Raw genomic sequence first — 12,176 nt, forward strand, 5'->3', positions numbered from 1 at the left:
GCCCGCGCACCGCGATGAAGAGCGGTCCCCGCACCGCGATGAAGAGTGGCCCCCACTTGCCGCAACTAGAGAAAGCCCTCGCACGAACCGAAGACCCAGCACAGCCAAAAATAAATAAATTAATTAATTAAATAAATAAATTTAAAAAAAAAAAAAACAAGCCTCAAGCCCTCACCCACCTAAATTTAAAAAAAAATAAAAAAATAAAAAAATAAAAGAAAACAGGAGGGGATGTGGACTTTGAAGGGAAAGAAGCAGCTGAGTTCTGTCTTGCATCACTGTCTTGAGTTTATGATGTCCACAGGACCTCTAGAGGATGACCACCACCAGCGGTAGGAAATTTGAAACTGGCGACCTTTTCAAACAAAATATTTCTTATTGGTAAGGGGAAAAGTTGTGAGTTGTCATTTATAAGTTTATACCTAATTATAAAGATCTGTCTTTAACTCTGCTGCTAACAGTCAGCTGAAACAGGCTTCTTGCTAAATGCAACAGGGCACTATCAGGATGTTTGCAACTAGGGGAAAGACTGGCCATCTCCATACTCTTTTTCCTGCAAATCAAATATTCAAGACCCTTACCATGATTTTGAATGACTTTTGTGTTAATATGAGTATCCAAAGAGGCAGTGGTTAAATGCTTAGATGCTGGAGTAAAGGTTCAAATAATCTGACAATTTGCAGCTACGTAACCTTGGGCAAGGCTTCTAACGTCTCTAAGCCTCAGTTTCTTCAGCTGTAAAAAGTGTGTAGTAATAGTAATTGCTTCATAGGATTGTTTTGAGAATTAAATGACAAAATTAATGTAAAGTGCTTTAGCATGGTGCCTGGCCCTTAAAAAACATTAAATACTGTCCAAGCACTATGTGATAAAAGGATACAACAAAAAATTTTCTCATGAATGAAAAGCTGCATTTAAAAAAAAGAAATTGCAGAAGAAAGGAAATGACATTTGTTCAGTGTTTTCACACATAAGTTTTAAAATTTAAACCACGGTGTTTTGCTTTGTGAAAAAAGAATCTTAAGTATTTTATTGAATATCAGCTATGTCAAAACAACAATTGATCAGAATTTTATAGACTCACAAAATAGGATACAAATAAAGAGTGGTACTTGCTTTTCTACCAAGTAAAGTAATTCTAAATCAGGGTGAGATGGAAGATCTGCTGTGATACTCATAGGAATGGATTATAAAAGGCATTATATGTACGTACAATATATTTTAATGCATATTGTTACACTTATTTTTTAAGACCCTATGTATTGCCTAGAGGAGCCCAGGTACAATTTGTGTGACCTTGGCTGGGTCACTGTATGCATAAACAAAGTCCCTTAGTCTATCACTCTCATTCAACAAATACTACTGAGTTTCTACTAAGCACCACGCGCTTGCCTAAATGCTCAATGTATAGAAATAAAGACAGCCGCGGCCCGACCCCGACAGCGTGCACAGGGCACTCTCATCACCTCTCTCCCCATACAGGGACAGAAGGCGGACGACAGCAGGAAGGGTGCCCGGTGAACCGGCGGGGGACGCCTCACCTCCCACGCAGAGAGCGGCTTCCCCACTCCCGGCAATACCCCCATCTCCACCGGTCCAGGCCAGAGCAGAGCGCAACAGCATCTTCACTCTGCCCGCCAGCCAGCTAGCCAGCCTGCTGGCTCGGCCGGGCCGGCCAGTGTCTCCATGGTAACCGTACACAAACTATTTACCCGGGACGCCCAGGCCGCCTCCCTGCAGAGCCAGGAAGCTGCTGGACAGGCGGAGTGGGCCAGGGAATGAGCTGGGAGTGGGCGCAGGGAATGGGGCTTCCGGCCAGACCCAAAGCACCTGTAGGTAGCGGTGGAGACAGTGACAACTGCGGAGATTCAGCTCATCCTCCAGCTTTCCCCAGGCGGCGACGGCGGCAGCAGCAGCCACCGAGAGCAGGCGGGGCCCACCAGGATGGGGCCGGGCGAGGAGTGACTGAGAGGTCCCTCAGCCCCCGCTGGGCCACTGGACTTGCGCAGGTCTCCCCAACGCATGCGTAGAAACACTGAGGCGTGGGCGCCAGCAGGCGGGGAGTGGGAGGAGCGTGGGCGAGGGCCCGTGGCAGGGAGTACGAGCATCAGGTGCTGCGAAAAAGGGCGACCGGTAAGCTTGGAAGAGCGGGGGTGGGAAGGCGTCTGCTTTTAAATCAGCAATTTACGGAACCGCGTTTGTTGAGCCCCTATGAGATATCAGCGCCTCTATTAAATAGCAATAAGCAGGGCAGCAGCTTAGTGTTTAGGGGTAAGATTCAGGATTTACTGGTTCAAGTTGAGGTTCAGTATAATCTTGAACTAGTTGTTTAACCCTCTCAGTCTCTCCTCATCTGTAAAATGGAGGGAATAATAGTACCTAGCTAGGTCTTGGGGTGGTTGTGAAGATTGAATGAGAAAACAGATATAAAGTGCTATGCATGTGGCAGTCAACGAATGTTAAACTGTTGCTATTATTAAGACCTTGCACTTGTGAAGCACTTTAGAGTTTACAGAGTATTTCACTGTACAGTATCTTTTTGAGCATCCCTGGCACTCTGAGGTAGCCAGCCTGGCATCCCCATTCACAGGAAACAAAATCGGGGCCCGAGGTCTAGTGAGTGACAGCGGTAGATTCAAGTCTAGGCCTCGCATCAGCAGTCATTTTTTGCTCCTACTGCATTATCACAGTTGACTGGCAAAAGAACCCCATTTATTAGTTTCTGGTTTAAATTCTGTTCTCTTCTGTTAGACCATTCAGCAACACTTTACAGTGTTAAATACAAGTGAGACCATAATCACTCTCCATTCAGGATTGCACCACATTTTATAAATATGGGGATTTTTCAGCTGAAGTGTTGTTGTCAACATTGGAAAAATGCCACATCCCTTGGTGCTAAGTATCTTGTAAAGAATAATTAAATTGAAAATATTTTTGAGCACACACTATGTGTAAGGCATGGTGTCAGGTGGGAAATGATACTAACCTGAGCTAAAGGAATCTAATTATTCTTCAAAGTACCCAACAGGATTTCACATATAACAAACAATAAATACTTATTAGTTGACTGGATAATTTTAGGGCCTGAAACAAAGCATTTGTGTTCTTCAGGGTTGAAATCTTTTCCAGTGACTCGACCTGAATTATCATATCAAGTCCCTTTTACTGGCCATTGGACTCTATTGTGCAAAGGGACTTTTGCCCATTTAATATAAACCATAACTAGTCCTTTGAGTTCACAACTTGTGAGATATGACCAAAATGCAACTTTATTTTTGTGTCTCACTGCCATCTAAAAATATATTCAGTGTTGGTTATCTTCCCCTGCCCCTGGATGGAAAGCTGGGTAGAGTTGTATTTTCTGCTCGTTTATAGATAACTGAGAGTCCTCTAGTAACTAAATCTCTACCACAGCTTCGTTCCAAAATTCTAATGTTGGGTACAAGATATAAACAAATGCATCAAACTTAACTTGGAAGTAAGGCCTCATCCCTCTCTTCCCTTCTCAGGCTTAAGGTCTGTAATTGGCTTTCCCAGAGGGGATGCGGTTGGCTTAGGCTCACCACTTCCCCATTGACTAGAGGCTCCTTAAGACCCAGCCTGGGTGGAGGTGGGCAGGAAGTAGGGAAAGGGGAAGGCAAGAGCTGGAGCACTCGTTCCTGGAGCTGATGGCTTTGAGCTTGCTGTGCCTGGCCTGTGATTAAAGCAACCCACATGGGTCTTTCCTGAGTCCTTCAGAGTTTCCTGTTAATGGGGACCTCTCTCCCCGAGACTCTGGGTGGGTGCAGTGCTATTCTACTGGTTGCTTGTAACTCCTTCCCATCCCCTAGAAATCCAGGGTTCACTCCAGACCCTTTAGATGGATCCCAAGATGGCCCCACATCTTGTCCCAGGGAAATCCCACACATCTCTTGCCCCTGAGACTCTGAGAGTGCAGGCCCATGCAGCCCCCTCCATGCTATCCCAGGATGGAGCTTTAGTTTTCCCAGGACCACCTAACTGCAGTCTCTGGGAGGCCCCTCTTGCTGAGTTTGAGATGAGGGAATTGGCAACCCCACACTCCAAAGAAATTTTCTCATACATCCTCCCCCTCCTCCACTCTCTGACTCCTTATTTTTAGCCTCAGCCTGGACCCTTAGGTCCAGGGAGTCTGTATGTTTCTTTGTAACTGGCCCTATGGAGACTTTGCCTCACCTTCATTTTGGAACTGATGATTATACAATTACCATCTCAGTTGAAACTTCAGTTTAAAAACTTGTTGTATAGTCAATTACTAACTATGGTCTTTGCACCCTAGGATCTTGGGCTAAAATAGACCTTGTAAGCACACTACTGGAACGTGAAGCTGGCCGGCTCAGTTGGCCAGGAAATGTCTGCCAGGCAAGTCAGAACGATTGAAAAGAATGACAAGGGCAGAATTATAGGCAGCAGTTATTTAAAAGCAATAAAACTGCCCAGCTTACCTCACTGAAGGGCACGACATGGGAAAGTCTTGAGGATATCATAGCAATGGCCTATTATATTGACCTGGCTGTTCCTCCATGGTTACCTGATGGCTATTTAACCGAATTTGACATAGTTAAGCTTATAAGTGGAATTATTTTAGAAACAAAATTGTTGACATTTCTTATACCTTAGAAAGATTAAAGAGGAAAACATTTAGTCTCTAACATTTATAAAGCACTTTATAGTTTCTAAACTGCTTTCATTTGGAGCATTTCCTTTTTATTGTTTTATTTAGAGTTTACAGTAAGCCTGAGAGGTCGCTGGTTTGGGGATTATTATCCCAATTTGAGAGTGGACAAAACTGAGGTTCAGAGAGGGTAAGTGACCTGCCCACAGTCACACAGCTAGTAAAGTGATCTGAGACCTGGTGTTTTTGATGCCCAGGTCCCATGTGCCATACACCATTGTACACATGTAAATGTAATTTTTCAGGCTGAGGCCTCTTGTTCACAGCATTGAGAGGTACCTCCTAGGCTGCCGACGCTGTTAAGATATGCTCTTCATTTTCTCCCCTCACTTATCTCAAAGTATATCCTGTGTGGGGCTATAGGGAGCAAGAGGAACTTAAGAATCTTTACATTCACTTGAAAATGTCTGCTGGATTTCTGGATTTGGGGTTAAGGTGAGAATTATATAGGTCGTAGAGCAGGTAATAATATAATTTTACGTACCCTAAGATGCAGAAGTACAACAGAATGATAGCTACTTTCAACCACAGACAACCAGTGTGTTTTATAGTTTATACTAGTTTACATTACATATACTTCATATTTAATATCTATAACCTGTCTTTATTTATACATTAGACATATTCTTGAAAAGATACAAGTTAAATAAATACTTCTTTCATGCTCACAATTCCTTCAATGGTTTTTATGACCATAACAAAGATGTGACTCACAGAGAAAAAAAAATTGCTTCTGGCTTGAAATAAAAACCACCAGTTTAGAATTCTAATATTCCGTTTGAGATACTTTCTGCTTTTGCCAATATGGAATCTTGGTGCCTTAATTATTTTTATCACGTAATCCCTGTAAGGCGTTCATCAAATTGATAGCCTATGCAGGCTTTGCATGCAGATTTAAAGGTACAAATACATTAGAATGCAACTTGGTGAAAATTTACAGTGCAATGGAAGTTAACGAATTTCATGGAACTGGATAGACACAAGACTGTGGAAAGGTCCTAAACTGTATTCACTGAAAAAAAAATTACACGACAAGTCTATTTAATGGAGCTCAGCTCTAATCTGTGCACCTTCGGTCTTTGCCTTTAAACACATTATCTTACCATGGAACCTGCACCACCTGGGCCACGTTCTGCAGGAGCAGCCAAGTCAAGCATTGCTGAGGTTGCTAACAAAGAGGGTCCATTTAATTACCAGGTGATTACAAAGAGTCTCTAACTACCTGGTATTTCATTGGACGGGAGAGGGTTCTAGTTTTCAGGGATTGAGTCAGGAGTCTTAGCTACAAATTGCTTCATCTTAAAACAACTGCTGAAGTACCTCCTGTAGAAGAGACCATCAGAAACCCCCATTCTTTGTCAAGCTCACCTGTGAGGCATTACTAAGTGAGGATGCCTATATCTTTTGGAAGCTTTCAGCTGTGAATAACAGGATACTCTATGAAAAGTAGCTTAAATACCAAGGACATTTATTATGTTGTTTATATCTCAAAGCGGGCTATTTCAGGGTTGGCCCTGAAGCTCGGGGATGGCATTAAGGAGTGTCAGTCATGCCTCCTCCCCACACTGTCACAAGACAGTGGTGGCAGCACTGACCTATGCGTTCTCACATGATAGCGTCTCAGAGCAGGGAAGAGAGAGAGAAGGGGCAGAGCGCTCTCCATACACTCTTTACACCAAGAAGGAAAAAAATGTCCCAGCAACGCCTCAGCTGTGTTCTCCTTACACCTCATTGGCCAGAACTGTGTCACGTGTCCCCACAGCAGTTGCTGGCAGAGAGGAAGAGGATGACTATGACTATGACTGATTTAGATCAATCGAGTTTCATCCCCTGGGGGTTGGGGGAGGAGCCCATCTTCTCTCAGTATTTTGCCACCACAACCTGAACCAAACTGGAGGCTCTTCAGCAGGGAGAAGGGGCAATGGCTGTCGGGTAGTTGCCGACAACGTCTGCCACAATGTCTGGGTGAAGTAATGAAAAATGTCTCCTGATAGGCAAGAGATTTTGAAAGTTGCTCGTCCTGACTGGAACGAGAGAACCAAAAGAGTAATGCCCAGGCAGGGTGCTCTGGTGCCAAGTCCTGAAGTGAGGCTGTGGTCCCTGGTCTCACTGCTGCCCAATCGTGGCTGCCATTAGAATCACCCAGAGAGCTTCAAAAAGCATCTCTGGGGACTTCCCTGGTGGCGCAGTGGTTAAGAATCTGCCTGCCAATGCAGGGGACACAAGTTCGATCCCTGGTCCGGGAAGATCCCACATGCCGTGGAGCAACTAAGCCCATGTGCCACAACTGCTGACCCTGCGCTATAGAGCCCGCGAGCCACAACTACTAAAGCCCAGGCGCCTAGAGCCCGTGCTCCACAACAAGAGAAGCCACTGCAATGAGAAGCCCGCGCACCGTTAACGAAGAGTAGCCCCCGCTCGCCACAACTAGAGAAAGCCCGCGCACAGCAACGAAGACCCAATGCAGCCAAAAACAAATTAATTAATTAATTTAAAAAAAAAAGCATCTGTGCCCAGCACCAATCCCGATGTTGGTCCAGTTGCTGGGGGAGGGGAGCACAGGGCAAAGGGTTCGGCATTTTTTAGAGCTGCCGAGGAAGCTATAACATGCAGCAACCAGCATGGAGAACCCCAGCCCTAGTGAAGGTCAGAGCTCCCCTGTCTGAAGGCCTCAGCCAGGATCCAAACAGGAGGCAGAGATGTCCCAAGAATCCTTGGCTTCAGAGCAGAGGAAAAGAGAGAACTCTTACGATGCATGACTCAGAGATGAGTCTCAGAGACTCAGGGTGCTATCCTTGATGTCCCCCCACCCTGTTACCATGCCATCTTGGCACTTTTTATATCTACTCTCCACCTGGTCCCTCTGACCCCACTCCATTCTCCTCCTGCTCCAAGTCCACCCTACAGGCAGCACCCAAAGTAATGGTCATAGACCACAGTCTTGGATGTACCTGTCTCTGCTCACAAGCTCTCAATGTCTGCCCATCGACCACCAAAGTATATCCCAGATCCTCTGGGCTTTGTACTGCAGCTGCTGCTTCTACCATTTTATAATAACTAGGATTTATTTGGGGGGTATAACAGCACTTAGCCGTGTGGTAAGTGCTTCAATGACTTTAAACTGGCAAATCTTTCAACCCTGATGTTCTACAATTATTCTCATTTTACATGCAAGGAAACTGCCCAGGTCACACAGTTGGTAAAAATGGTGGATCTAGGACTCAAGCCCTGCTAGTGTGATTCTGGAGGCCATGTTCCTACACATACCATGTACTCAGACAGACCAGACTGCTGCCATTCCCTGGACACTCCTACAGCTCCCCACCTCCTTGCCTTGGCTTTGAGTGGTCCCTTGCCCTTAGAAAGCCAGGGCACTGGGGAGGGATGTTTATATAAACCGGGCACTCCTCTGGAAGGACTGCAAGGTGGAACTTACCTTGGGGTAGCCCACAGGAGAGAGGAAGACGATGACATGTATCTGCTCATTCCCTCCTGCCTCCTGTTGTCCTCTGGTCAGGTTCATGGTGCATCTAGTCAGGACACCTCTGTGGCTTTCTGTACAATGCCCTGTGGCCCAGGAAGAAGAGCAGAAATAGTGTGTATGGGGACGACCAGGACCGGCGTTGGCCCAGAGGATGAAGTCTGAAGCTGAAGGGACGGGCTACAGGCCTAGGCTGTATGGGGGAGTAAAGGGAGAGGAGAGTGTGCTGGTCTGAAGGCTTGGGGCAGGGTAGAGGGCAGAGGTCACGCCAGGGCACAAAGCAGATGGGGAGGCTTGAGGGAGGGAATGAGGCGTGTGCTGCGGTAGAAAGAGTCCTGGACCAGGAGTCAGGAGACCTGGCTTCAAATGCTGCCCCTGCCACTCCTTAGCTTCGGCACGTCACCGAATAGCTGTGCTTTTCTCACCGGTGAGATGTGGAGGATGAACTACATGACCCTCGAGATACAGCCAAGCTCTAGCGTTCCATGGCAAGAGGTTGTAGTCAGAGAGAGGGCTGAGGGCTAGAGATTTTAGAAGTGGCTCAGTTGTGAGAGCCAGACAATGAGGTCCAAGGTGTGGCCTGGCTGGCCACTGCCCTGGGGAAAGTCAGGGTGGCCGGGGGCCTAAGGAGGCCAGAGGAAGTGCTGACAAGGCAGGGACAGAGGGAGAGAAGAACTTGACCCGTCAAGTAGTTTGTTCCTCAAGACTCTCGTGCTAGTAACACCCGTGTACAGGTGTCTCCCCGCAGAACCTGGCAGCCCCAGAGAAGGCTGTGACTCCAGGGCTTGAGGCTCTAGGAAAGAGAGGCTTCTCAGCTCTCTTGGGTGATGATGGCAATGAGTTGCCCTGAGAAGGAGCCCCCTAACCAGTCTGGAGACCCATGGGCCTAGAGGAGCCCACCCAGGAGGCTTACTTTCCCACGTCTTGGGGCTCTCAAATTCAGTTTGTTTGATTTTCAAAACAATGTACTTCTGTACAGAGTTACCAGCCCAGGAATATATTATCTTGGCAATATGACAAGAAGGAAAATTTAAATAGAGGGAAAAAAGTTTAATTTAGCTGTGGGAATTCAGGTGATCAAGGAAATGTAGAGTTTCAGCATTCAGGCAGAAGGAATCCTAGCAGGTCCCAAATCTAGCTGATAGTATCTGAGCTGCTAATAGCAATATCTTTAAGAGCTAAAGATGCTAAGCACCTATGTTCATTGAGATGAGAAGAATCATACAATTCTTTATACTATTCAGATAAAAGATATTACATAAATTGGGTCCACAATATTATCTACCAGGGATGCAAAAGTAAAAGCTACAAACCAATGAAAACCTCATCATAATCACTGTGTACTTGCAAAGCACTTTGCATCAGAGCCCCAGACACTTCACATTTCATAGAGCTAAATACACACACATACACACACACACACACCCCCCAGTACATGTGAAACAGGAAATCTGACAATGATGGATTTTGTTAGTGTCAGTGTCATTGTCCTGGCTGTGACGTTGTACATAGTTCTGCAAAATGTTACCACTGGGAAACTGGGTAAGGGGTACACAGGACCTCTCAGGACCCCACTATATCGTTTGTTACAACTGTATGTGAATCTACAAGACCTCAAAATAAAAAGTTTAAAATAAACCACTTCACCCTCTCACTTCCTACTTCATCTCTACAAGGCTCATAAAATGAAAAGCTATGATGCAAACACAGAGGAAATATAAATTCAGAAATAAACAGGATGATTATCCCACGATGCATTGTGGATAAAACAATTTCTGTCTGAACTTTGAAAACAGTGCATTGGCCTTGACTGATCAAGAAAAGTGAAGTTTCAGCACTGAAAGTCTCAGTGAAATTATTCTTTCTGGGTATTTTCTAAGTTCACACCCAGAGATTGTTAAAATAAACGGTGTGTCAGTCAGGTTTGTTGTTGTTGTTTTTTTTTAAACTTCATTGTGACAGTTCTTATTAGGGTATGGATAGAAACAGAAGCTTTTCAATTTTTTAAACCATTTTGATCTTGAGAGCTCAAACTCAAACTAAGAGAAGGAATTTTTGGCATAGATGGCAGTGTTCAAAGCAGCTCATTTTCTACTAGGAGTGGAGACCCCCTGGCTCCTCCAGGCCCCTGCTACTCTCTGCCCATTGGCTGCAGCTGCTCCAGACCCCCCACTGGTCCCACCTTCCCCTGCCCTCTAATTAAGCTGCAAGGGCCAAGCCCCCAGCCAACCATTGCTCACCACGCACTGTGCCACCTCCTGTTTCAGCCTAGCACCCAAAACTAAAGATCTGCCGGGCTTTGCACTAAGTGGCTTAAGTTCTTAGGAAGCCATGTGATTGCATCTTGTACCAGCTGGTCTCCTAAAGCAGCTCCAGGCAGAGCACACTGTAGTTCTCTGGCCAGGACACACTCTGAGGTCATGATTTGCCACGAGGAAAGCTCATCCGGCATGGAACAGCATCATTTCATGTTCCCTGAGCCCTCAGTACAGGTGTCCCACACCCAGATAGTCCTTGTTTTCAAGAACCTCACCAAAAAGAAAGATTAATGCCTCTGTAGCAAGTTTTTAAAGATGCTCCAAACCATCTCTTTTTTGGTTATTATTTTTCTCACTGTATATTATACTTCTTGTTCATTTGGGTCCTAGAGAGGAGAACCCCAAGGAGAAGAGAATGGAACTGCGTAGCTAGCAGGATGGTAAGCACTTGAGAGCAGAGGGTTTGTCCCTCTCGCTCACCTTTGGGTATCCTTGATACGAGAATGGTAGCCAGAACATATAGATGTTTAATCAATACTTGTTGAATAAATGAACAAGTGAATGTGGGCTTGAGAAGATGATATTCAGGGCCAGAATGCCATGATGTGTACCTTGTATGTTCCACCGTATCAGTCCACTGACAGTCACCCCCAGCCCCCTCTAGCCCCGCCTACCGCCAGTCTCTTGTCAGTTATTTCTGGGAGTGCCTAAGGCTGTGCATTCTCACCTGTGATCAGAAACAAGTCCCATCACGCTCCTCAGCTCACGCCATCTCAAGGGCTCCTCACTGCCCCAGCTGTGGGAGCCCTTTCTTTGGGAGAGTGTGGTCTTCCCTCCTGCCCACTGGTGCCAGCCTGGAGTGGGAGCGTTGGGGTGGGCTCTCCTGGTCCTCTGTGCACCTCGTCTCCAGGGCCCGGGCCAGCACTGCTTCCGCCCAGAGCCTCACACAGCCATTCACAAACAGAGGATCCTCACTTCTCACCTGCTCCTCCCTCGGGGGCTCAAAACCGGTCCACAGGCCTGGCTGAGGGTCAGAACCCCTTCATCCCTCTTTTTCTTACTTCTCTATTCCTTTCAGCACCAACAAACTCCTTCCTTTCCCATCAGTGTCAGTGTGAGCCAAAAGCTCTCCTGCAAATCGGCTCCTGCAGACAGGCACCTGCAGGGGTCGCCAACCTCCCGGGTCTCCAGTTAGCAGAGGCCCAGGAAAGACTACCCAGGAAAGAGCCCTGGGCTTAGGGCCTGGAGTCTGAGGTCAAGCCTCACCCCTGACTGCTTTGTAACGTGGGAGAAAGAATCTATGGGAGTTTCTTGGGCCTTCCTTTCTGGGTGTGTGAAGGAAAGTGGGTTCCAACAGTCTGTGGTACCATGAGCTATTTGAGGGAGAAGAAAGTGAAGGCAAGAGGCCTGGGAAGGAGCTGGAGGCATGGGAAATCAATGGTTAGCCAGGAAAGGCATGTAAGAGAGCGCCCCTCCGGTCATGGGGAGGAGATAGCCCACCTTAGGAGCTAACAGGGGTAGCTTTTGTAGCAAGTGCAGAGATAAAAGACACCTGTTAGGTAGGGTCACCTCTTAGGTTCCTGGAGCTTCCACGGGATGAAAAGCAGATGTGGTTCTTTTGTGCAGTCATAAAGGATGGCTGGCCCCACTCCTAGTCAAGATTATTTTTTTCCTTTGTTGCTTGTGTTTTTTGGTGTCATATCTAAGAACCTATTGCCAAATCCAAGGTCATGAAGATTTTTTC

At 46.3% G+C, this 12,176-nt stretch overlaps 1 protein-coding gene across 4 annotated transcripts in view; it reads right to left on the minus strand.

The window, feature by feature from the left end:
• The window catches only part of ARMC2 (armadillo repeat containing 2), a 258,731-nt gene that overhangs the window by 111,986 nt on the left and 134,569 nt on the right, over positions 1-12,176 (minus strand). Inside the window, exon 3 of one of the 4 annotated variants that reach the window (XM_007190659.2) lies at positions 8,130-8,260. The exons of 1 other annotated variant lie outside the window; for it this stretch is intronic. The gene's annotated coding sequence lies outside the window, so the exon portion shown is untranslated. Of the gene's footprint in view, positions 1-1,712; positions 1,961-8,129; positions 8,261-12,176 lie in introns of those variants that run through there. 2 more of the 4 variants (XM_007190660.2, XM_007190661.2) reach the window with 2 other exon arrangements.

The sequence above is a fragment of the Balaenoptera acutorostrata genome, chromosome 14 (assembly GCF_949987535.1).
Source record: "Balaenoptera acutorostrata chromosome 14, mBalAcu1.1, whole genome shotgun sequence".
Taxonomy (NCBI): Eukaryota; Metazoa; Chordata; class Mammalia; order Artiodactyla; family Balaenopteridae; genus Balaenoptera; species Balaenoptera acutorostrata.